The sequence below is a fragment of the Diuraphis noxia genome, unplaced genomic scaffold (genome assembly GCF_037042655.1).
Source record: "Diuraphis noxia isolate RWA-SAM2 unplaced genomic scaffold, SU_Dnox_SAM2 contig0001, whole genome shotgun sequence".
Lineage (NCBI taxonomy): Eukaryota > Metazoa > Arthropoda > Insecta > Hemiptera > Aphididae > Diuraphis > Diuraphis noxia.
In genome coordinates this window covers 48,703,507-48,728,827 of record NW_028301711.1, presented here as the reverse complement: position 1 = coordinate 48,728,827, position 25,321 = coordinate 48,703,507, and the positions used below count along the sequence as shown (strand labels likewise).

The 25,321-nt window shown below is 25.4% G+C and overlaps 2 long non-coding RNA genes and 2 pseudogenes across 2 annotated transcripts; 3 read left to right on the top strand and 1 right to left on the bottom strand.

Moving 5' to 3' along the window:
- Window positions 1–3,146: 3,146 nt before the first annotated feature.
- On the top strand, window positions 3,147–6,464 carry LOC149060837 (uncharacterized). The gene is made up of 4 exons (XR_016189865.1): window positions 3,147–3,358; window positions 4,401–4,622; window positions 6,043–6,170; window positions 6,238–6,464. It is a non-coding gene; the product is annotated as an uncharacterized LOC149060837 (long non-coding RNA).
- A 2,101-nt stretch (window positions 6,465–8,565) lies between these two features.
- Window positions 8,566–12,271, top strand: LOC149060836 (nurim homolog; annotated as a pseudogene).
- A 3,153-nt stretch (window positions 12,272–15,424) lies between these two features.
- On the top strand, window positions 15,425–20,971 carry LOC149060834 (uncharacterized). The gene is made up of 5 exons (XR_016189447.1): window positions 15,425–15,649; window positions 15,713–15,844; window positions 17,726–17,803; window positions 17,881–17,920; window positions 20,875–20,971. It is a non-coding gene; the product is annotated as an uncharacterized LOC149060834 (long non-coding RNA).
- Window positions 16,358–17,314, bottom strand: LOC149060835 (uncharacterized; annotated as a pseudogene).
- Window positions 20,972–25,321: the final 4,350 nt, after the last annotated feature.

Below are 25,321 nucleotides of genomic sequence, written 5' to 3'. Positions count from 1 at the left end.
TGTAAAAATTGACTGTAAAAAAAAGTGTGTATATAAGGTCCTATACTGCAGAAAAATATATTTTTAAACATCATTATAATTTTAAATTTTTTATTTTATGAAATATACTATAATATACTAAATTTCTTGGTGCAATAATATAAAAATAGGTGGGTAATTGGATTCCCCGCTCTGCTCTATATAGCAGTTTTTGAGCATGTAATTTTTACCTACTTGTTATATTTGAATTCAATGATAAATCATTGCATATGACTGAGAGTGAAGAAGTTAATATTGTACGTTTATACGAGGGAAACGACAGATTTGATGAGCATATTTTGGTCATCCTCTTATTAGGTAGATCTTCTATAATATATATAATATATTATCTACTTTACTAAACGTGGACACCCTTTTTTTTAAGCTTAGGTTCCACCTATAGATCCGAGGAGACTCTAAAATACATACTATAGTTACCGGGCAAATCGATATTTTCAGGCCACTTTTAAATAAGACCGTTAATAAATTACTTCTAATACCGTGAAAGTTTAAAACATTTGCTTGTAAGTTGTTTTTTAATGTTTTTACCGATTCAACTTATAAAGACATAGAATGATACAAATCTTATACCCTAACTTCCAATTATAATATAGCTATTGGTTAGAGTCTTATTTATATTTATATTTCCCGTCTTTATTCATATTAATTTCCCACCTTTTTGTTTAAACATTTTTGCGTAATTACACATTTTTAATGTTATATTCATTTGGTAATTAATAAGGTCCGTCTGAATTACCTATAGCCTTATAGATATTTATTATTTTATAATATAATATAATAGATTCTGAGTGGAGCGATGAATGTAGTGATTCTACGATGATGAGCGTTATTATTTTTTATCTGTGTACACGATAAGTTATTGATATTATGCTTCGATTTTCAACTTCAGTAGCTCTTCCGATTGGAAATGAATCTTGTTGGTGTGATGAGGTGAAATTTTGAAATTCTCAATAATTTTTATAAGCACCGGAAAAACAAAAAAAAATTAAGAATAAACGGGCATTTTTATGCAAAATAAAGTTTTGAGAAAATCGATTTTAGATATTGGTGTAACTCTTAAACAAATACTTGAAACTTTCACTGAATGCTTATATTGTCAACTTCTATCTTTGATAAAAATTTTAAAATATCCCAAATCTATTAAAATTATTTTATTGACATTTGAAATTTTCAATCTTTTTAGATTATTTTTTTATAAATGACAATAAATTTTTATTCGATTGGTAAAAAAGCTTCAAAATTTAATACAAGGCTCCTAATATTACAATGTTCATTTAAATATATTGAAAATACATAGTCAACATTTTTTTTTTAATGAGCATTTTAATTTCAAATTTTGAAAAAATATGTAAAAATCATGAAAATTTGCAATTTTTTTTAGTTAAAAATTCTTACAATTTTATCTTTTAAAATCTAAGATTTTAAAATTCAACAGATGGATTGTTCATGAATTTTTCAAATTTTATCAAATAAATAATTTCTAGTTTTTTATTCTAGTGCCATTACAATAATTTTATTCGTTAGGTCAAAAAGCTTGGAAATTTAATACAAAGTTCCCCATTATGTTGATATTATATCTGCAGTTGGAAAATATTAAAAAGAACATAGCCATGATTTTTGTAATAACCAATTAAATTTCAAATTTTTACAAAATTAACAATTAACAAATTTTTTAGTTGTCATTAATGTATAAAGATTCAACTATAGCTAAGGATTGAAAATTTAAAACAAGGTTCCACACAAGTAGTTATAATTCTGCTGCAAGAAAAATTTAAAAACTATTCAAACACAATTTTTTTGTTTTTAGTTATTTGAACTTCAAATTTTTATGAAATTACATATTAAATAATCAAGAATAACAATTTTAATTAAAGTTGTAATTTAAAAATATTATTTTTGTTTACTTAAATTTTTAAAGTATACTTTATATTCTAATATTAGCAGTTAATATTGGTAATGACTCATATTAATACTTAATAATAAATTGTATATACCTACTATGAATGACTGAGTGAGTCGGGTTCATAATGAATCTGATTTGATTAATTTGGAATTTATTTTATAGGGATCTTCATTTTTTTTTTTTTTTTATAAATAATAACAATATAATTAAGTAATATAATATAAAATATCCTGTATCGACAAATCGTCTTCACTCAAAATCGTTTTTCGTATACAATGATATTATATCATTAAATTCAAATTTAATACCATCCATTATAGTAACCCACTTGTATCCTTCTGCCAGGGCCGGATAGACTTCGGCCCACCGAGATTTTAAACTTCTACCGGCCCTCAACAAAGTATCGGCCCATTCGAAAAAACATTTTTTATGATCCCTCTTGTGTGCTTTAAATAATAATTGTTTCTCTAAAGCACATTCACAAATTACCTATTCAATAAGTACCTACATTACATTAGGTTACTCAGTATACTTCAGTTATATTATTAAAAAAAACGCAAAATATAAGATAGATAATATAGATAATATAAAATATAATATAGATCGCATGGAATTATGCAATTTGTAAACATTTCATTTTATACTCATCAGTCATTACTCTCGAGTCATGGCCTAAGTATGAGTAGTATGACGATTTTTAAACAATTTTTTATAACTACCTATAAGTTTAAAATTTGATTTTCTTTTATATATATATAATATATTTATATACGACGTATATTCTATATAGATAAAATACATTATATTATTATTTTAAATTATTCTAGTTTATATCAGTGTTTGATATAATTATACTGATCTTGAATTTTTATTTTTTCTGTACAGCAGAGCAACATCCACTTACCAGATTTATTGCCAACACATTTTATTGGATCACGATTAACTTACAACCACCAACATAGTGGTAAGTAGCCGAACTATCGTGGCTGTGCGCCTGTGCCATAATACAACAAACCGGTGCCAGTCCGGTTCTGTATAATCACAGATTACAAACCTACCTAATCTGTGGTATAATCATGATATATAAATATTCTATAAATATTATAGAAGTCAGTGTATATAGTTTATCATTCATAACTGATAACGTATAATATGAATATATTATGTGATAGTCAGTAGTCACACCTCACACATGAACATTGAACATTATTATTTATTCGTTTCTCTGATCAGTTTAATATATTTCTCAAATTTTAATTAAATTGCTACGTTGGCACGTTGGCTACATCAAACTATCAACATTCGAAAGGAAAGTCTATATCACTTAAAAATACCAGCTTGTACTCGTTTGAAGTCCACGTATTGGTAGAGAAGAACCATGGCCTGGAAGTGATCAGATAATCAACATACCTAACTGTACGTATTGAGTGAATGAATAACCTAGGGCACGGACCGGACACTTTTTCTAGTAAATAAGCTGTTTAAAAAAAAAAAAATCATGATTTTTGAAGAGCAACAATGGTTGATAAAAATACATACCATAGTACATAAAACGATTAATATATTTTACTAAGCAATTTCATTAGAAATTGGTAGGTATTAAAAACATTTAATACCGTTAAATTTATAAAAACTTAGTTTCATTTATACATTATTATTATTATTAAATCTGTAGAATAATGTATAGTTTTCAACTTCAAACATGTGTCTAAGCTGATATCAGTTTATCCCTGAGCTATTCAGTTGGCTAATATTTGCTTCTTAATTTATTTTTAATAAAGTTCATATTAGAAAATGTTTGAAAATAAAAATAAAGCATCTAAAAGAAATTATACCTGTAATATAAAAAAATTACCAAATTTCAATTTGTATTTTATGAGTTAAAGATATTGATGCATTTTCCAAAGAGCAACAGATGAGCCAGCCGCAGGTATCTGACCTCCTGCCTAGGGTGACAGCACTTTTTTAAATATAAATTCCATTGGCATAATTTTTTGAACTGTAAAACAACCACACACTCCACCAATATTATCTTTCGGCCAATTTCATTTAAAAATTTGGTTTTGATTATCCTTAAACATTTCATTTTCCAATTTAAGGCCAACATTATTATTAACACAACGAGTTCTGTCTTATTGTTTAAATGTTTGATTCTTGATTATTATCGTATAAAACTGTAAGTATATATTATTATGATAGTAATAGACCAATACATTTTCAATAACATTGTATGGTTGACGCTCTGTGTCCATAAATTGTGTGAAGTGTAATACTCTAAATACTAAATTTTCCTAACTGTATCTAGCCTTGTGAAATTTAGTTTTTATATTTTATTCTTTTCTTTTTATTGTAGGTATATATGTATATTATTATTATTATATTTATATTTTGTCATGTATGTGCATTCAGATTTGAATTTGATCTTTTGAAATATTATTGAACTTTGTTTTTTTTATAGGTTAAAAAATGAATTGGTGGTATTTACATGTCATAAATTCAACCCAAACTCGACTGATGTGGCTTAATTAAACTACCAGTTCTGGGATATGAAACACTGAAACAGGTTTACGAAATCAGGTCACTTTTCTGATCTTTAGTAACTTGCCTGCGGCGTCTGTACCAGTGATGGCAACAATGCCAGTAGCTTGTTCAATGGCCATCATGATCACAGCATACACTGGTAACATAATCTAATTATTTGCATTTTTATAGTTTTTTTTAACAATTCTTAAATTAACCAATTTAGCAAGGTTATTAGAAACTAATTTATAAGGGAACTTTTATTTATTTTTGTCTATTGCCCTTATATCAACATAAAAAAACTGTATGATTTATTGTTTGAAAATTGTTAAAATTCATGTTGTATTTGTGGAGTTGAGTTGTCTACCAGTGAGAGGGCCGGTTTCTGATACAGCTAGGGTGGTGGGTGGAAGCTAAGCGTTAGTGTTGTTTTGACGTGCGAGTGTTCCATTAGTCGTTTGTTGTTGTTGATTGTTTAAGTTTGTATTTTGTTATTTGTGCATCAATAAATAGTTGATTCGTTACTAGTGTACTGTTGGTTATTCAAGTGTATATTTTGGTGCCCAATCCTACATATATATATTTTCTTTTTCATTTTAATATTTCATAGAAGTTAACTGATTGAAGTAAAAATAAAATATGTAATAAATTGAAAACTAGTAAGTAATAGCGTATTATGGCTACTATGAAGTGATTTATGTCTAAAATGTTTTTAAGACTAGATTAAATTTCATTTAAAACACAAAAATTATGTAAATATGTAAATAAAAAAACTGTATTCTACGTCATTATTGTTACATCTTATTATATAACAATTCAGTACTGTAGGCAGATGTTATAACTAAAATAACATTTTACATACCTTAAGAGGACGTTACACAACCATTTGTTGGCTCCGTCTTACAAGTGCATAATATTTTAGCAAATTTAGCTTAGCATATCACGTTTAGCTCCATTAGTTTAAAAATTAGAGTAAATTGATCTATTATGAAACTTGATGTTAAGAAAATTATATGTGGTTATTTTTACAATAGTTCAATTTTGTAGCAAGTTATGCATATAATATACAAAATGTAAATTAAAAATGCTCATAACTCACTTAAAAACTAAGTTATCTTAATAAACCCATATACAAACACAGATAATGTTCTTCCCATCAAGTTTCATAATAGGTAAATTTACTCTAATTTTTAAACTAACGGAATTAAATTGATCTGCTAAGTGTAAATTTGTTTATTACAACAGTTACTAACAGTTGAAAGACGGAGACAACAATTATGTGTGTAGTGTTCTCTAAAGAGTTTTAATATTTTTATACATTTATTTTTTTACATTTGACTTGATATTTTTTACATACTCAATATTTTTTTTACATATTATTACTTTCTATAGTAGTTAATTTTTCAATCCAAGTTTGTAAGATTCAAAAATTTAATTCATCATTCTTCTTTAAATTCTAAATCTAAAATCAATCTATTTCTACCAAATACTTAAATGTATTATGTAATAACAACAATTATAACATCAAAAAAGAATTTTTACTAAACTTATGAAACAAATTATATTCCTTTATATTTCAGGTATTTAATTGTCGTTCATTACAATCCACGAAAGAGAGGTATTTAAAATATATTAGAAATGATTTAAGCTCAGAAAACCGTAATTTTTCATTTCTCAATCCAAAGAAATTTAAAATATTATGAAAAGGGTAAGTACCTATTTAATTTTTATACATAATATACATGTACATTTATTTTTATCGATTTATATTTTAGTTTAAATAATGGAAAAAAGAAAAATTTCAATAAAGAACTAAGAAGCATTCAAATTCAGATTCAATTATGCACAATTGTAGAATTGGTCAATTACAACAGCAGTTCCAAATTAAATTCATTAGCAACAAAATACATAAGCATAATATCATATGGTATAATTGTATAAGTCAGAATTTTTATTGTTAAACATTAAGAAAATTTAATAATGATTGTTTTTAATTAGTAAATAAGGCAATGTTCTGAGTGTGTTTATGTTGATATATTTTTTTTTTTGTCAAAAGGATCAATATTTTTTCAGTTATATTATTTATAACCTATTTATTCCATGCAATTTTTTGAAAACAATTTTTGCATTTTTAAATTAATATTTTACCTTAACATTTTAAATTCTTAATATTTAACATTTATAAATCTTATCTTAAAGAGTTAGGTCTCAGAAATTCAATTTATAAAAAAGTGGAAAATTTGTTTTCAAGTTAACTTTGTGTTGAATTCAAGTATATTACCAGAAGTTTTATTTGATGATAACAAAAGTCAGGACCATTTTCAATTTTTCATAAGATATTTTAGGTATATTTTGGTAAAAAAGAGGATTGAATCTTATATATATTAATTATTAACATTATTTACGCTTTATTTTGGTTATTATATTTGTTAGTTATTATGCTTATCATATTTTAAATATTCGATGTGTTATAATTGAGTATAAATAGTACTACTATGATACTATAGTTCTGTCTATATTCTATACTAAATGGTATTATAAATATATTTTAGGAAGTTGTAGGAGTTGCATATTTAATATTCTTGCTCTCGTATTTTAAGTTTTAACTCCTATCATTTCTGAGCCCTAGTCGTGAATTTCTAAAAAGCTATATAATAAAATACATTATTTATGTACAATAATTTAGTATCTTAATAGTTTATGAATTATGATTAGTGTGTTGACATTATGGTTTTTGAGTATGGCAGAACAGTGGCATATAAGTGCAATTTTAGAGTGCAATTTTTTTAAATGTATATGTACCAACTCATGTGAAATAAATAAATAATTTAAAATCTAATTTTCACTAGAACAAAAAAAAATAAAGATAAATCAATTAATATACACAATATATTGAGAATAATAGAGTCTTTTATATTATTATGTTAAATAACAAATCAACCATGATCTATATGAGAATTTCCTTAATAGTTAATTAATGACTAAATTGAAAATATTTGGGCGTATCTGCTACAAAATTTACATTGGAAATTTAGAGTCTCCTGTAGGAATTACAATTGAGTACTTATTATATTACTTAGAATTTAAAGGGTTTAATATACTTATGTAATTATTTAAATTTGTTTCATGTAAATTAATATATAGTGGTCCTTGCCTCACATAACCCATGTACCATACTAACTAACCTTAACCCTTAAAAAATGCTAATGGCCATAGTTGATTGTTGCTTAAAGTAAAAAAATATTATAGCTTATATTTTGTTTTTATAATTACTATGGAATTTAGAACTAATTATAAAACTTTATGGCTCTAACATTATCAGTATTTGAACATTGGTTTTTTAGAATATTTTAATTTCCAAAGAAGTTATGTAAAATATTACGATTTAAAAGTTCTTATAACTCAATAACTCACAGATTAATATATGCTCAACATACATTTACGTGCGTGAGGGTGTGTTAATTTACTTTTTGTGTATTTGGGTAGTATTGTGAAAACTTGTTCATTTTTGAAATTTATATTTTTAATTTAATTACATACACCTTAACCTGTGTGTACTATGTATGATGTATATACTTGTATATACATATATATATATATTATTTTTATTAATTTATTATAAACTAAATTGGATTATCATAAAAGAGACCATACTATTTTAAACAAGACTTGTGGTGAATGATGACCCTAACTATATATACGTTTCGGACGGTTCTACTGCAAGGAGGATTAATAGGTTATCCATTTACCTTGGGTTTTCAGTTTTATCAATACTAATTACCAATTACCATAATTATGTATAAAAATACTATTTTTATAAATCTGTGAACAGATAATAGCTTTGTTCTTTCGGTTCTTTGGCAATACCTACTCAAGGTTTATTCTTTCAAAGAGAGGCCGATGGGAGTGTAGACACTGTAGACACTTGATAAATGCACTTTCTTCTGTGGTAATACCATAGATCTTAAATACTACTCAAGACTCAACCAAAATTTAAGATAATAAGTAATAAGATTAATATTATATTCTGTGATTATTTGGCAGTCCAAAAATAGTACTTGTTAACTGCAGATAATAATTGATTTTAAATTTGTACTAATATGATACAAACAAGTACATATTAATTGTGTTTAAAAGTTAATTATCAACACTCGAAATCGTTATTGTTGCAAACCTGCTTAACTATTTATTGGTAATTATCTTTACTAACGTCATATTCTGAACCGTTGTAAGTTTGTAACGACTAACGAACGACAGTAGTCCAGCTGGTGTCCGGTAGTCCACCTACAACTAGCTACAACAACTATTCTACTAATAATAAGTGATAAAAATATTAAAAATTGTTTTTCGACATTGATAAACATTAGGTACTTAATAGTTAATAACACAATACTCAAATATTTTACTATTGCTAATAGATCTCGATATTATACAGGACGTGCTGCACTACTACGTAATATAACGATGTGTGCAATTAATATATCATTTTAGTTCTTCAACAAGTTCAGATGGTTCGTGTTTGGCGGACGACGATGGATATGGGTAATACGACAGTTTTCCGAGGACGCGGTAGCAATGGTAGCATCTGTTGTATATCGATAGCTATAATCTCCGTGATCACCGGCATTTACGTTACTATTGTGTCCGTCTTGCGTTTCGGCCTTTTCCTCGTCGGTTTCAACACTGCGCTGCCATCCGATAATGATTTATTACCATCCGGTTCAAGTAAGTCGGAAGTTGGGGTTGTTGGTGTGTGTTACGAACCTGCAGTATTCTTAATTTTTAATTGTTATCTATTGGTATAGCATTCCAGGGAGAGATCTGGAGAATGAAATATAATAGACAATTATAGACAAATGAAGTTGCCCCTTGTAAATTATAATATGTGTTAATTTAATTAACTGTTTACTAAATACATATTTAAGCTAGCCAGTTATAGGTCAAAGTACCTAAGAGTATATATTATATCCATTGAATTAAATTTTAAAATATTAAGTCTCCTGACTTCAGCTAATTAATATTTAATGTTCATCTATATGATTGTAATTATATTTTTATGTTATTGCTGATGGACTCATTATAAACTCTTAGAATTTTAAACAGTATTAGTAACATAAATATAATACAATAAAGTCAACACATATAACACAATAAAAATCACAAAATATTTATATAAGATTTATTATCAGTAGTAAAGTACTATAATAACCAAACACTTAATAATAATATCTAATAAACAATGCACCTACTGCCACTAGTAATTAAAATTATCCACCACAGAAACTATATACTTGGTGTAAGTAGTAAAACAGGAGAATAAGTCAATAATGTTTATTTTTAAGTTACACAATTCAATCAGTTGTGAATAAATGTGTATCTTTAAAATAATATTTCTATTAAAAATTCCTTTTGTAGGTTATACTCGTATAATTATATCAATTAAAAATTTAAGAATTTACAAGTCCATTAATTATTATTAATACTTCATATATTTATAATCTTGATTTAGATAAATTATTCACAACATTGTCTTTTGGTAGGTGTTATAAAAAATAATGTTTTTATCATGAGAGCATCATGATTCATGTTTCATCACCTAATTTAAATGTTCGAGATATTTTTATTGTGGTTTTATTTATATTCAATTTTTATACCAAATATTGTCAAAATTTGAATTTTAAATGCTTCACGATTTGCGCCTAATATATATATATATATTCAGTTTTCAATATCGTTTTTTGTTCATTATTATTTTTGTTTTGTAAATATGTTAATTGACTTTTCAATAAGTTCATATAATAAATTGTAAAAAAAGATTGTAATTCTTATAAACCTACCTATTAATTATTATAGTACATTTTGTATGCTATTTATATGTGGATGTATATTATGATTTATGACTAACTATATTTTAAAAACCCAATTGTTTTAGGTATTTATTTTAGGATAATTGTGAACTGGACAATCGCAACTTGTTATTTATATTTACCTTCAATAGTTGGGGTTGTCATTAAACGTATTGGCAACTCATGTGGATTGCCTGATTGTTATTTCAAATTTACTAAAATTGTCTTGCTTTCAACTATTTTAAACGTAAAAACTAGTTACTAATTAACAATTTTTTTTCTTTTTTGTACAATAATTCGGTATCATGTAATTAGGTATAAACATATTTTTGTTAGGGAGTTATTGGCTTTTGGCAAGAAATTCCCGAGATATGCTTGTGGAATCTGAACATAATAAATTATGCTGAAATTATTTTCTTTTATTTGCATTGTTCCATGTGGATTATATTATTTATGATTATGTTAGCAATTGATATTACCGAGATAATAGGACTCAACCCGGTAAAGTAAAATAAATGAATTTATTATATTTAAATTAAATTAGATGGATTAATTTCAATTTATCATTTTAAAATTATTTGAATAAACACTAAAAAATGTTTTCTCTAATTTTGATTATCTTTAAAAACTATGTTGTTATCCCGGTTGTTATTTACTCCGTACATAATTCTCGCAGTCATAATTCTCAAGTTGGTGCCTGCCTATTCCTATGCCTGCTTATTTCATAAACTATAAAACATCCATTCAACTTTTAAAACATTTCTATCAATACATTAGATAATTAAAAAAAAACAATTAAGAATTTAAGATGCACAAAATTAGAATATACAAAAATTTGTTAATATAATAATACACTACTTTTTTTTTTATTATTCTGTTGATTATTCAGCTTTCTCACTAGGTATGGTAAATTGTATTGATTAAAATATATGTCTTTCATCATAATGTTCACATACTATTATCTATTTTTTATTCACTATTATCATTATTATTTATTTATGTAACATTATAATGCACAACATTTATAATTATTTTTTTTTATAATTTACATTTTTAAGGGTTTTAAAATTTGCGAAGGGCTCTATTTTCAATTACATAATCTATGTAAAATATGTTAACATGAATTTTATCCCATAAATATTAAATATATTGAAAGAATATTATTTCAAGTTCAAGTAAATAATCAATTATTTACTAATATATTGAAATACGTTTCATACCTATATTAGACAATTTATTTTTCATAATAGGTATTATGCACATTCTAGTATAAGCTTAAATACATAAATGTAGTAAAATATGTAGTACGAATTTTCAATTATTAAATAGTTTTGTAATCGATAAATTTTTTTCCACAGATTTTTTATTATTATTTGATTAATGAAAATTATTGTTCGTTGAAATCCCGACAATTTGATCGATTATTATCAAATATGGGATTCCCAAGTTCCTCATGTCTTCTAATTATGGTCTCAAAAATTAATGAGGTACGTTCAGTATTATAGGTACCATATATTATTTATTGGATCACATAATAAGTAATAAGTAAAATAATTTTCACAGTTTTGATAGATTGTTATTGGCTGTAGTTTGGACCATAGGAATATTGTCATGTAATCAAACAGACGATAGAGATATAAATTATGTTGCCAAACAAATTGAGAAAAAAAAGACATGGATGTATTATTCAGAGAGGATAACATTTTCACCATTAAAATAAATTGTATCGTTAATTAGATAATATTTACAGTCCTATACATCTACTATTACATTTAAAGGCCTTATATGTTTTCAATATTGAGTTTTACTCACAATATAACAAATTGTAATTTGTAGGTTTAAGGAAAAAATGCGTATGCGGTGATATTTAAAAATATTTTATGTTATACTGTTGATTTCATATCATCTCATTGGTAGGGAATACAGTGGCTTAATTTATGTCAGAAAAGTATATTATTCAATATCTGAGCAACCAATAATTGTTTTGATTTATTCAGTTAAAAAAAAAATAATTTCTATATTTTTGATTAAATAAAAATTTTATAATTAATTATATAATATTTATTTGTAATACTTTGTTTTGTAATAATTTAAAAATATAAAAATAATCGAATCCACTTTGGTCATAGTTATCTTTCTATGTTATTATTGTTATTAACGAATACAAATCGTTGTGGAAACTCGATGTGTCTTGTTTAAAAAAAAAATTAGTACATTTTCCTGTTCGTGTCATTAAAATAATTTAAACTCGTGTTTTTCGTGTATAACAAATTGATTAACTACCTAATAATTAATATATATCATATTACATAATTTGTCTCATGAAGAAGTGACGACCGGTGTTAAATAATCGTATGTCATGAGAAAAAACTTTAAAAATTCATCTATTTATCAACGAAACTAAACCCACCACACATTTTCTGATGTATCTCCAACATTTTTCAACTTTTTATTTTAAAGCTATTCTTTTTGTGCTATCAAAGTATCAACTAACAATGAGTACCCAGAGTAATACCTACCAATCTCAAGTCTAAGTGGGATATAATACCAGCGTCGTAGGCACCATTTGCCAGGGGCAAAATTATATCAAAGGCGCAATCGAGTGGCATTCTCAATTCAAATATTATAATCTACAAAATTAAAAATAATACCTGTCGGTTTTTTATTTTAAGCGTAATTTAATGAGGGACACAAATTTGGTTTACTGCTAGGGTCGTTTCTGTTTCTTGCTACAATTCTGTATTATACTAGAGTCTATTAGGAAATTTATATTCAATTTAATTTATTAAATATAGGTACTTAGTAGTCTAGGTATCGAACAACATGTATGTGACATAATAATATATCTATTGACTACTATAAGTTATTTTATTACAGACTAATTGCCAATTGGTAACAATTGTTTATGATGGTATAATATGTGATGATGGCTGATACAGTATACAGTATACTATACCTTGTACCAAATAAGAGCGCACCAAATTTACGTAACAAAACCGGTTTTGCCTGTGGCCGGCCGGTGCGCTCTTATTTGACACGGAGTATAGTATAGTGCTGATATAATACAGTTAAAATTTAACTTTTCTAATTCTAACTAATCTAACTTATTTATAGTAGTTTTTTGTATAGATGACCAATATTTTTGTGATAACATTTATTTATTTTTATTCCTTCGGCTGGCTCAATTTTTTTTTTTGTGAAATATTTTACAAGCAGTTTTGTATCGTACCAGCCATCATCAGGAACTTAGTAGACACTTGCAGCTGTAATTCTTTGTAGACGAGCGCCGGTCGCCGCCGCAACGCTGGCATTATGTTGTGCAGCTGCAACGCAACGATGACGTCGTATTCATGCGCCCCTGTTACCCCATTTACCATTTAAAGGTAAAAACTAAAAATCTACGGGACAATAAAGGGTATAACACGATTGAGAATGGTCCTTATCAGCCATACCTTTTTTAATGACACGATTGAGAATGTTTTTACCTGTTAACTTTTGCAACGTTGCCACATTATTAAAAATACAAAATATACAATATATTTAATAGATATCAATTACTATATTTCTTTGAGTTTTTGGTTACAGAATAATAAACTTATGTGAAATTAAATTTGATAAATAAAAATAAACACACACATTATTGTAAAATCAATACATTTATCACTTATTTGTCAGCTTAAGGCATTTTTTAAATATTAAAATCAAAAAAAATATATATTTATTTATAACATATTTTTATTTTTATTTGTCAGTTTAAGATTAAAAATATTGAAAAAAATCAATTCATACCAAAATCATAAATCAAAACAATTATTATAAACAAAAAAAATCAGTAACAGTTCAATACACCAAAAAAAGATGCATCAAAATCCCAGCCCTAAAAATGTTTTCTAAAATTTAAGATAAATGACAATGTCGCTCGAAAAATCATTCTCAATCGTACAACACCGTAACAACAGTCAACATTGAACGGAAAAAGGTTCTCTCGTTCCTCGGATAGTCCTGTGAGTTGTGCTTTTTTCCCATAAACTATCTTGATGACTGATATAGTGATATGTACGTCCCGCTAGAAATATTTGATTACAGTATTCAAGGGTTCCCAAAAATCTATTGTTAATCGTCAATTTGTACTCAAGTTGTCAGTTGTCTATCTCAACCCTGAAAATCTATTGCTAACGTCCAATTGTGTGTTAATTAAATTATATTGCTTATCCGATTATCAAATATATATTGTTGTTTGATTAATGTATTTTGTACTTTTCTGACCTATGAAAATATCTATTGCCACTGTTCAATTTCTTTATTTATTACTTATTCAAATTTAAAAAAATCTATTGCTACTGTTAAATTTCTTTTTTTTATAACTAATTCAATTTTCATAAAATCCATTGCTAAAAATCAAAATTAATTCAATATTAATTTACTCATTTAGTTGGTCTGTCATACAGCTCAAGTCTCACGTTTTTCTACCGGTGTGTGTGCGTGACATATTTCGAACTTTTGTAGAACACACTAGTGATGTATGTCGATGATTGAAAAGGGCGCTGTTGCAGTTTAGGCCCATACGTCGTCCTACCAAGTTTCAGTTCCGGTCTTATTTTTATTATTGTTTAATGTTTCTAAAAATCACAAGTTTTGATTTATTATTATTATTATTATTTGTGTCATAATGTCCAGGATGCTTATTGCTTACTATTATTATTGTTATTATTATACATATTTTTTGTGTATAATATACCCTTGTCGCACTGCGTCCGTAAGATTAGTTATAATATTATGTTGTATATTAAAGTTTACACTGTGGGTAACCCCTCCCGCTCCCATCCACCCCACAAATGCTGTTGCTGACAATCGCAATAATCACAGGATCGGTAACGGCGCAAACAAACCTTTTAATAAATGTTTTTTTTTTTTTTTAATTTCCATCCTGGCGGGTAGAATGGATTAATTTTGAATAATATTTTGAATAAAACTAGGTTTCAATCAATTCTGCGGCTACACTGTTCAATAGTTGTTTAATCATTATATTTTGATAACGGAATTATCGTAATCTATACTCAGTATATTAATCACGAACTAAAATACTATGATAGTATGATCTACATTTTGGTAGGTATTTACTATTTAGCACAGACTTCTATACTAAGTATAGTTATACTATAAGTGGTATTTACTATTTAGTCTTAGTATCTTGGTCCGTGACATTTTAGTGTTTTACAGTCAATTTAACATAAAATTGTTTTTGTAATGATTAGCCGTGATCCGTGCAATTACCTAATTATGGAAGTTCAATCAAGAAAACACACTAGAAATGTAATAAGAATAACACTTAAGAGTTAAGGTAATCTTAAAATCGTAATGGTATTAGTTAACTAGGTAATTGCAATTAATATTTTTTTTATAGAATTATTCAAGAAAGAAAAATTATGTTTTTATTAAATCTCCAAAATTCATATAATTGTGCAAGTTTAATGAATATAATATGTAAGAGGAAAATTAATCTTTTGATTTTTATGTATACTCATAAGGACATAAGGTATATAATATATATGATATTAATGAATATTTCTTAAATTTTTATGTATTTTATAAAATCTATAATATCCTTAAGTGGATGTTACCGCACTGTTTGTTTTATCTCTAGCCCAGTCGCAACATACATAAAACATGTTTATCCAGAATCAATTTTTTGTATATTTTTGAGAATATGACCTATTAATTTTTAGATATAATGTCTCAAAATAATTGAAACATAATTTGTTTGTTGAAGGATCATGTCAATGTGTATTAGTTGGACCACAAAAATTTTATTATCCAAATAGTTGGCCATCATATTAGGTATTAAACAGTGAATTAGAAAAAGTAACTGATGCAGTGTCATAATTCTATGTAGTAATGGAAATAACAATAACTAGTTGGTGATAACCAAAAGAATATAATTTTTATGTCTATATTATGTACATATATTATATATATATATTTAGATTGGATGACAAGTGAAATCTGGTTTTCAGAACTTACACGTACAGTATCTAGACAGTTATCTAAGTTAAATATATACCAGTATATTTAAACATTTTAACAGATTTCCACACCACCTTAGCATTGTATTCAACAAAACTGGAGGTACTGCATTTTGGCGCGGTTTTTTATTGTGGTTTCCTAACCCACAATACAAACAAATATCTCTCATGAAATCAGATTTTTCCAACAATAGATCTTTTAACACCTTTCTAAATATCATTTCCTGGGCTGAATTCTTTATTGAATTTTACGTTGTTAATCTTATTTTTCATCATACACTCTGCATAGTACAACACATAAACTCCACAGTTATAAGTTATAACCATCAGTTAGTTTAGAATAATCAGAAAATAGTTGAAAATTCATCTCAGGCCACAAATTTCCTATCTCCCCGTACACATGATTTTTTTTCAGTTCACTTAGTATGGACACAAAATTATGTCTACATTTATTATATTCCATAGTTTCGAATGGGTCAAAGAAATAGAATTGATTATCAAAGTCTGCAAACATAATTACCCAATGATTTCCATTTTCATGTAATGGCATTACAAGTAAACTCTCTTTTGGAACAACTATAGTATCCAAATTTTAAATCTTTTTTGAAGGATCATTATTTAAATGACCCGTTACATCACAGCTCAATATTTTTTTATTTTATTTATAAACTCGCAATATGTTTCTCTCATTAATTACACCCAGTGCTATATTAATCACAAAATTACTCAACCACATTTTTTAATATTTTCACGTGTATATATTGATAGTGTGTCAAAGTCACTGAACAATAACTCATGGCATTGAGTTATGTCTTTAACACCATTATAAATGCCAAAAACATTATCCAATTGTCTTCCGTTTACTAAATATACATTAACATTATTATAATAAAATAAATGAGACAAATAAGTAAAACAACAAATTCTTAATAATAATAATAATAATATTGAATTAATCTACAGTTCCACAAGCTAATGACCATTGCTGTTGAAGCCTCAAAAAAAAAAATAATAATAATAATAATATTGTATTTGGTTCTCAGAAAAATTATGTTTTAATTTTTATCATGAATATTGAATAATAAATATTTTCAGTAAATAAAACTTAAATTTTTAATCTCATAAAATATCCATGACATTAATTCTAACTTCGCCAAACATAACATTAATAATAATTAATATATACATTACACTTAATACCTAGGTGTTATATTTAATGATTTTGTTTTTATTAATTGAAATAAGCATATTATTAAACATAAGTACTACTTAGCAAACATATATTTTTATATTTTATACTTGTTGTCCGTGAATCTAAACAATAATAAAGGTATTATCATTATGTTAAACTACTAAAAAGGTACTTTTAATTCATTGATTAATCTATGTTTCAGAGCAACAACGATCACTGTTAAGGATAAGGCCTCCCAGGCCAAAAAACAGGAGATTGGGCTGCTTTAGGACCTCATGTTGTAAGTTTCAAATAGATTTTAGTACACAAATACACAACACTGTTGAAAACAGAAATTAATAGTATTTTCTGTTTTAGATGAACCAGAAACAACTGAAAAAAAAGTGTCAAAAAATAGGTAATTATTTAAAAAAAAAATGTTACCTATTTGTAACAAAAACTTGACTTTTTATTATACCTATATGAAACCTAATTTCAAAGAAAATAGGAACAACAATTTAGTTTGGTAAATTACTTGCAAGTGTACCTACACTTATATATTCATTATTAATTTTTATGTAAAAGGTAAATGATTTAACTCTCTAATTGGTTACAATTTTTTTTTAATGAAACATGAATAAATAATTTATTTATAAAGGTAACTGAAATAAATATAATATTATAATATGTTTACAATAAATTATAAAATAATCAAACGATCAAATAATAATTAGCTCCATAAGTAATATATAATGCATATCTTAATGACACTGATTGAATTCTATTTCCTAAAGTCTTAATGATGGTAGGCGTAAGATTGGATAAATCTGTTATGTAACACCAAATTGTGATTTAGAACTTAGTTTTACTCCATATAAACAAACAATTAAAATATTAACTTTAACTTTAACTATGTAAAATAAAATAAACTAAATGATTACACCAATACATTATAAGATATAAATTTAGAATTGATATTTTTGTTTTTTTTCTTCTCAAAACTTGGCATCAGCCATATAAAATTTCATATACCTTGATCAATATAATTTTTTGTGATTTCTTAAAATTCTTATGGTTTCTGAAATACATGTGTAAAATGTAAATAATTATTAATTATGTATTATATTAAATGAATACAGCAAGGATACTGTAGGGGAGTCTGGGTACAATTACAACATTTTTGATAATATTATTTATTTCTAAGAAAATACAAACTTTTATGCTCAAATTCTGCACTCATTTGATTAAATAACTTATAAATTATAATCTTTATAAATATGTATATATTATATAACATTTTCTATCAGTCGATAATAAATACTGCTTCAAATCATGACACAATAAAGACTGCCAGGTGGATCAAGAAGTTAGTCAGTGTTTGCATTACAAACACATGGATCAAGCTAATGCATTTGTTATCGTCACAAACAAAAACACAACAGACCATTACAATACTTTGATTTTTCATATTAAAACTTGGAAAAAGAACTTAGAAAAATGAAAACAATGATAAAGCAGGATCGTTGTCAAACTTCCATAACTTACAACATAAAAAATCATTAATATGAAAATCTTGTGAATCAAAAAATTGTATCCCTAATTTGTTCTTTATTTTTAGACTTAACACCATGTGTCATTTTTGAAATTAATAACTAATAACCGTTTTAAATTAACAAAATATATTTATGTTGTGGTCAAAATTTTATGTTGCGGTCAAAATTCACGAGCTTACTTAAATATATGTCAATTTACAATTATTAATATTTTACTTACACTTAGTTTGACTGGATGAAGCTCCATACATAACCTTACCTTGGACTAGGATATAAGGTCGCATTTGAAATAGACACAGTGATCCTGATACACACAGGAAAAAAAACCTTGGTATTATTGATAAAAATATAGATTTGATCAACACAATATTTGTCACTGTTCAGTTAACAAACAGATTTGTCCAACTAACAACATTAAAGTGTCAATTTATGATCATCTTGAAAAATAACAAATATTTTATCATATTGATTAAATTTACATTATTAATTTGATCACATAATATTGTCATTGCTAACACTATTTAAAAAAAATATCTAAACAATACAATAAAATATATTATTAATAAGATACATTATTTGATAAACAAATCAAAAGAAAATTATTGTCAAGATTAATAATTTTATCATTTCAATAAAATATATTTGTTACTGATAAAAAAATAATCTGTTCATATCCAACAAATAGGTTTATTTTATAATTTCAATAAAATTTTCTGATCATATAATAACTGAAATTATTATTGCTGAATCAAAAAGTGGTAAGCAAATTTCAAATAATTTATAGGTTTTTAGGTAATGAAATAAAAAACTATCGTTCATTTAAATATTTAATACATTTTATTTTATTTAGTATATGTTTTTAAATTGTATTAAACATAAAGAAATATAAATTATATAGGTAAAACAATGTAGGTATAAAAATATATAATAAAATAATGAAGTTTATATAAAATATACAATATAATAAATACAATATAAAGATTCATAAGTATATAATCACAAATAAATAATAGATTTAATATTCAATCATATATACGTATACAGTTATTAAATTAAATTCATATTTTATCAATCCTTCTAAATTAAAAATTGATTTAAACTGAGGTGGGATTTATCAAATATAGTTTTAATATTGTATAAATTGCCATACAGCACATGATTCAATTGGGTACTCTAAATTAAATAAATGTAATATGTATAATCTTAAAACACATATCATAGCTCTTAGTATAGTGAACACTTTACATTTAATTGTACCAAAATATATAATTATCTCTTTTGGTTGAAGGGGAGTATAGGCGTGCGCACGGGTGCAGCAGAAGGTTCATATGCTGCATCTGCCACATTTTTTAGGCTGATTGATTAGTCTATGGGCCGGTTGGGGCAATTCATTATTTAATAATTTAATATAAATTATAATAATTAATAAAGTAAATAAAATTGATGTGAACCATAAATAATATAATTATTTTATATTATAAATAATTAAGTCTGATAGTAATTGTAACTTGGTGTTTTCAAAAGTAGTGAACAAATTTTTCCTTAAATTTTGTATGTAAAGATTTGTTAATTGTTAAAAAAAAAAATGATATTATCATAACCAATTGGGTAACAATAACACTGCCTGTGTATAATATGATCAATAATTATTATTTTGACTATTCAACATTTATTTGGCCGATTGTTAAAAAATGGGCTGCTTAATTTTATATGCTGCATCTGCAATGAAAATCTGTGCACGCCTATGGGATCACCACAGTATTAATTATAATTTACCCTCATGTGTGTTACCGAATTAATAAAACAATTATTTTTCTAGTGCAATCGCTTATGTCAATCACAAATCTGATATTCAACTAAGAACATGAATGGAAATGCTGGATCAACAACAATTATGTAAAGCGGATGAATTTATGGTATTAATGATAATGAGTGTTATTCAATAATAAATAATTTCTCAAATTTATTTGCAATCATTTAATGCTTTCAATCTAATAACAACGTTTTGACGAAACTTTTGGATTTATTGTTACTTCCATCACTTTAACTCAATATTGATCATTATTTTTATATATGTTTGATGGCACATAAAATGTGATTCAATTCTTGTACAATTACAATCAAAATAAACAGGTTGATTTTTGAAATATTATTATTATGAGCTTTGTTAGAATTTCTGTAAATTACTCTTCAAATTCATTCACATTTACCCTGAATATTATTGTCCATATCAAAATTTATTTTATTTTTAATCATATTTTTGTATTGTTAGTTGTAAGGTGTTGTAAAGAAAATGGGAGTTTTTATAAAATATTGTTTTTCTCAATTTAACTGTAATTTCAATGTTTATCTTGTACTTTTAAAAGTATTTTAACTTCCCAGATCATGTGATGAGTAATATATACATATTTAGTTGAACTCTTACATAGACTATTTTATTTTGATAAAAATTTGTTTAAATGCATCATTTCCATTGTATAATTTTGGACTTTGATATTTTGACTATTTTTTTTATTTTATCACATATTGCTTAGAGTCCATAGGATTTCACTGATGGTTGTTCTATAGAATTCAGTAAAAAAGTCTAAATGTATGTTTTACTTTTTGCATATGACTGAATATGTGAATTTTATTGTATCACATTCTTAATATATTTGATGTTTAAAATTGGTTTATTTTAAATTAACAGTAAAGCATAATAATTTGATTGTAATATGTACTCTTCGCCGTGTTATGAATATTGGATCACCACAGTATTAATTATTATTTATCCTCATGTGTATTACCAAAATAATAAAACAATTATTTTTCTAGTGCAATCGCTTATGTCAATCACAAATCTGATATTCAACTAAGAACATGAATGGAAATGCTGGATCAACAACAATTATGTAAAGCGGATGAATTCATGGTATTAATGATAATGAGTGTTATTCAATAATAAATAATTTCTCAAATTTATTTGCAATCATTTAATGCTTTCAATCTAATAACAACGTTTTGACGAAACTTTTGGATTTATTGTTACTTCCATCACTTTAACTCAATATTGATCATTATTTTTATATATGTTTGATGGCACATAAAATGTGATTCAATTCTTGTACAATTACAATCAAAATAAACAGGTTGATTTTTGAAATATTATTATTATGAGCTTTGTTAGAATTTCTGAAAATTACTCTTCAAATTCATTCACATTTACCCTGAATATTATTGTCCATGTCAAAATTTATTTTATTTTTAAATATATTTTTGTATTATTAGTTGTAAGGTGTTGTAAAGAAAATGGGAGTTTTTATAAAATATTGTTTTTCTCAATTTAACTGTAATTTCAATGTTTATCTTGTACTTTTAAAAGTATTTTAACTTCCCAGATCATGTGATGAGTAATATATACATATTTAGTTGAACTCTTACATAGACTATTTTATTTTGATAAAAATTTGTTTAAATGCATCATTTCCATTGTATAATTTTGGACTTTGATATTTTGACTATTTTTTTTATTTTATCACATATTGCTTAGAGTCCATAGGATTTCACTGATGGTTGTTCTATAGAATTCAGTAAAAAAGTCTAAATGTATGTTTTACTTTTTGCATATGACTGAATATGTGAATTTTATTGTATCACATTCTTAATATATTTGATGTTTAAAATTGGTTTATTTTAAATTAACAGTAAAGCATAATAATTTGATTGTAATATGTACTCTTCGCCGTGTTATGAATATTGGATCACCACAGTATTAATTATTATTTACCCTCATGTGTATTACCAAAATAATAAAACAATTATTTTTCTAGTGCAATCGCTTATGTCAATCACAAATCTGATATTCAACTAAGAACATGAATGGAAATGCTGGATCAACAACAATTATGTAAAGCGGATGAATTCATGGTATTAATGATAATGAGTGTTATTCAATAATAAATAATTTCTCAAATTTATTTGCAATCATTTAAATGCTTTCAATCTAATAACAACGTTTTGACGAAACTTTTGGATTTATTGTTACTTCCATCACTTTAACTCAATATTGATCATTAGTTTTATATATGTTTGATGGCACATAAAATGTGATTCAATTCTTGTACAATTACAATCAAAATAAACAGGTTGATTTTTGAAATATTATTATTATGAGCTTTGTTAGAATTTCTGTAAATTACTCTTCAAATTCATTCACATTTACCCTGAATATTATTGTCCATATCAAAATTTATTTTATTTTTAATCATATTTTTGTATTGTTAGTTGTAAGGTGTTGTAAAGAAAATGGGAGTTTTTATAAAATATTGTTTTTCTCAATTTAACTGTAATTTCAATGTTTATCTTGTACTTTTAAAAGTATTTTAACTTCCCAGATCATGTGATGAGTAATATATACATATTTAGTTGAACTCTTACATAGACTATTTTATTTTGATAAAAATTTGTTTAAATGCATCATTTCCATTGTATAATTTTGGACTTTGATATTTTGACTATTTTTTTTATTTTATCACATATTGCTTAGAGTCCATAGGATTTCACTGATGGTTGTTCTATAGAATTCAGTAAAAAAGTCTAAATGTATGTTTTACTTTTTGCATATGACTGAATATGTGAATTTTATTGTATCACATTCTTAATATATTTGATGTTTAAAATTGGTTTATTTTAAATTAACAGTAAAGCATAATAATTTGATTGTAATATGTACTCTTCGCCGTGTTATGAATATTGGATCACCACAGTATTAATTATTATTTACCCTCATGTGTATTACCAAAATAATAAAACAATTATTTTTCTAGTGCAATCGCTTATGTCAATCACAAATCTGATATTCAACTAAGAACATGAATGGAAATGCTGGATCAACAACAATTATGTAAAGCGGATGAATTCATGGTATTAATGATAATGAGTGTTATTCAATAATAAATAATTTCTCAAATTTATTTGCAATCATTTAATGCTTTCAATCTAATAACAACGTTTTGACGAAACTTTTGGATTTATTGTTACTTCCATCACTTTAACTCAATATTGATCATTATTTTTATATATGTTTGATGGCACATAAAATGTGATTCAATTCTTGTACAATTACAATCAAAATAAACAGGTTGATTTTTGAAATATTATTATTATGAGCTTTGTTAGAATTTCTGTAAATTACTCTTCAAATTCATTCACATTTACCCTGAATATTATTGTCCATGTCAAAATTTATTTTATTTTTAAATATATTTTTGTATTATTAGTTGTAAGGTGTTGTAAAGAAAATGGGAGTTTTTATAAAATATTGTTTTTCTCAATTTAACTGTAATTTCAATGTTTATCTTGTACTTTTAAAAGTATTTTAACTTCCCAGATCATGTGATGAGTAATATATACATATTTAGTTGAACTCTTACATAGACTATTTTATTTTGATAAAAATTTGTTTAAATGCATCATTTCCATTGTATAATTTTGGACTTTGATATTTTGACTATTTTTTTTATTTTATCACATATTGCTTAGAGTCCATAGGATTTCACTGATGGTTGTTCTATAGAATTCAGTAAAAAAGTCTAAATGTATGTTTTACTTTTTGCATATGACTGAATATGTGAATTTTATTGTATCACATTCTTAATATATTTGATGTTTAAAATTGGTTTATTTTAAATTAACAGTAAAGCATAATAATTTGATTGTAATATGTACTCTTCGCCGTGTTATGAATATTGGATCACCACAGTATTAATTATTATTTATCCTCATGTGTATTACCAAAATAATAAAACAATTATTTTTCTAGTGCAATCGCTTATGTCAATCACAAATCTGATATTCAACTAAGAACATGAATGGAAATGCTGGATCAACAACAATTATGTAAAGCGGATGAATTCATGGTATTAATGATAATGAGTGTTATTCAATAATAAATAATTTCTCAAATTTATTTGCAATCATTTAATGCTTTCAATCTAATAACAACGTTTTGACGAAACTTTTGGATTTATTGTTACTTCCATCACTTTAACTCAATATTGATCATTATTTTTATATATGTTTGATGGCACATAAAATGTGATTCAATTCTTGTACAATTACAATCAAAATAAACAGGTTGATTTTTGAAATATTATTATTATGAGCTTTGTTAGAATTTCTGTAAATTACTCTTCAAATTCATTCACATTTACCCTGAATATTATTGTCCATGTCAAAATTTATTTTATTTTTAAATATATTTTTGTATTATTAGTTGTAAGGTGTTG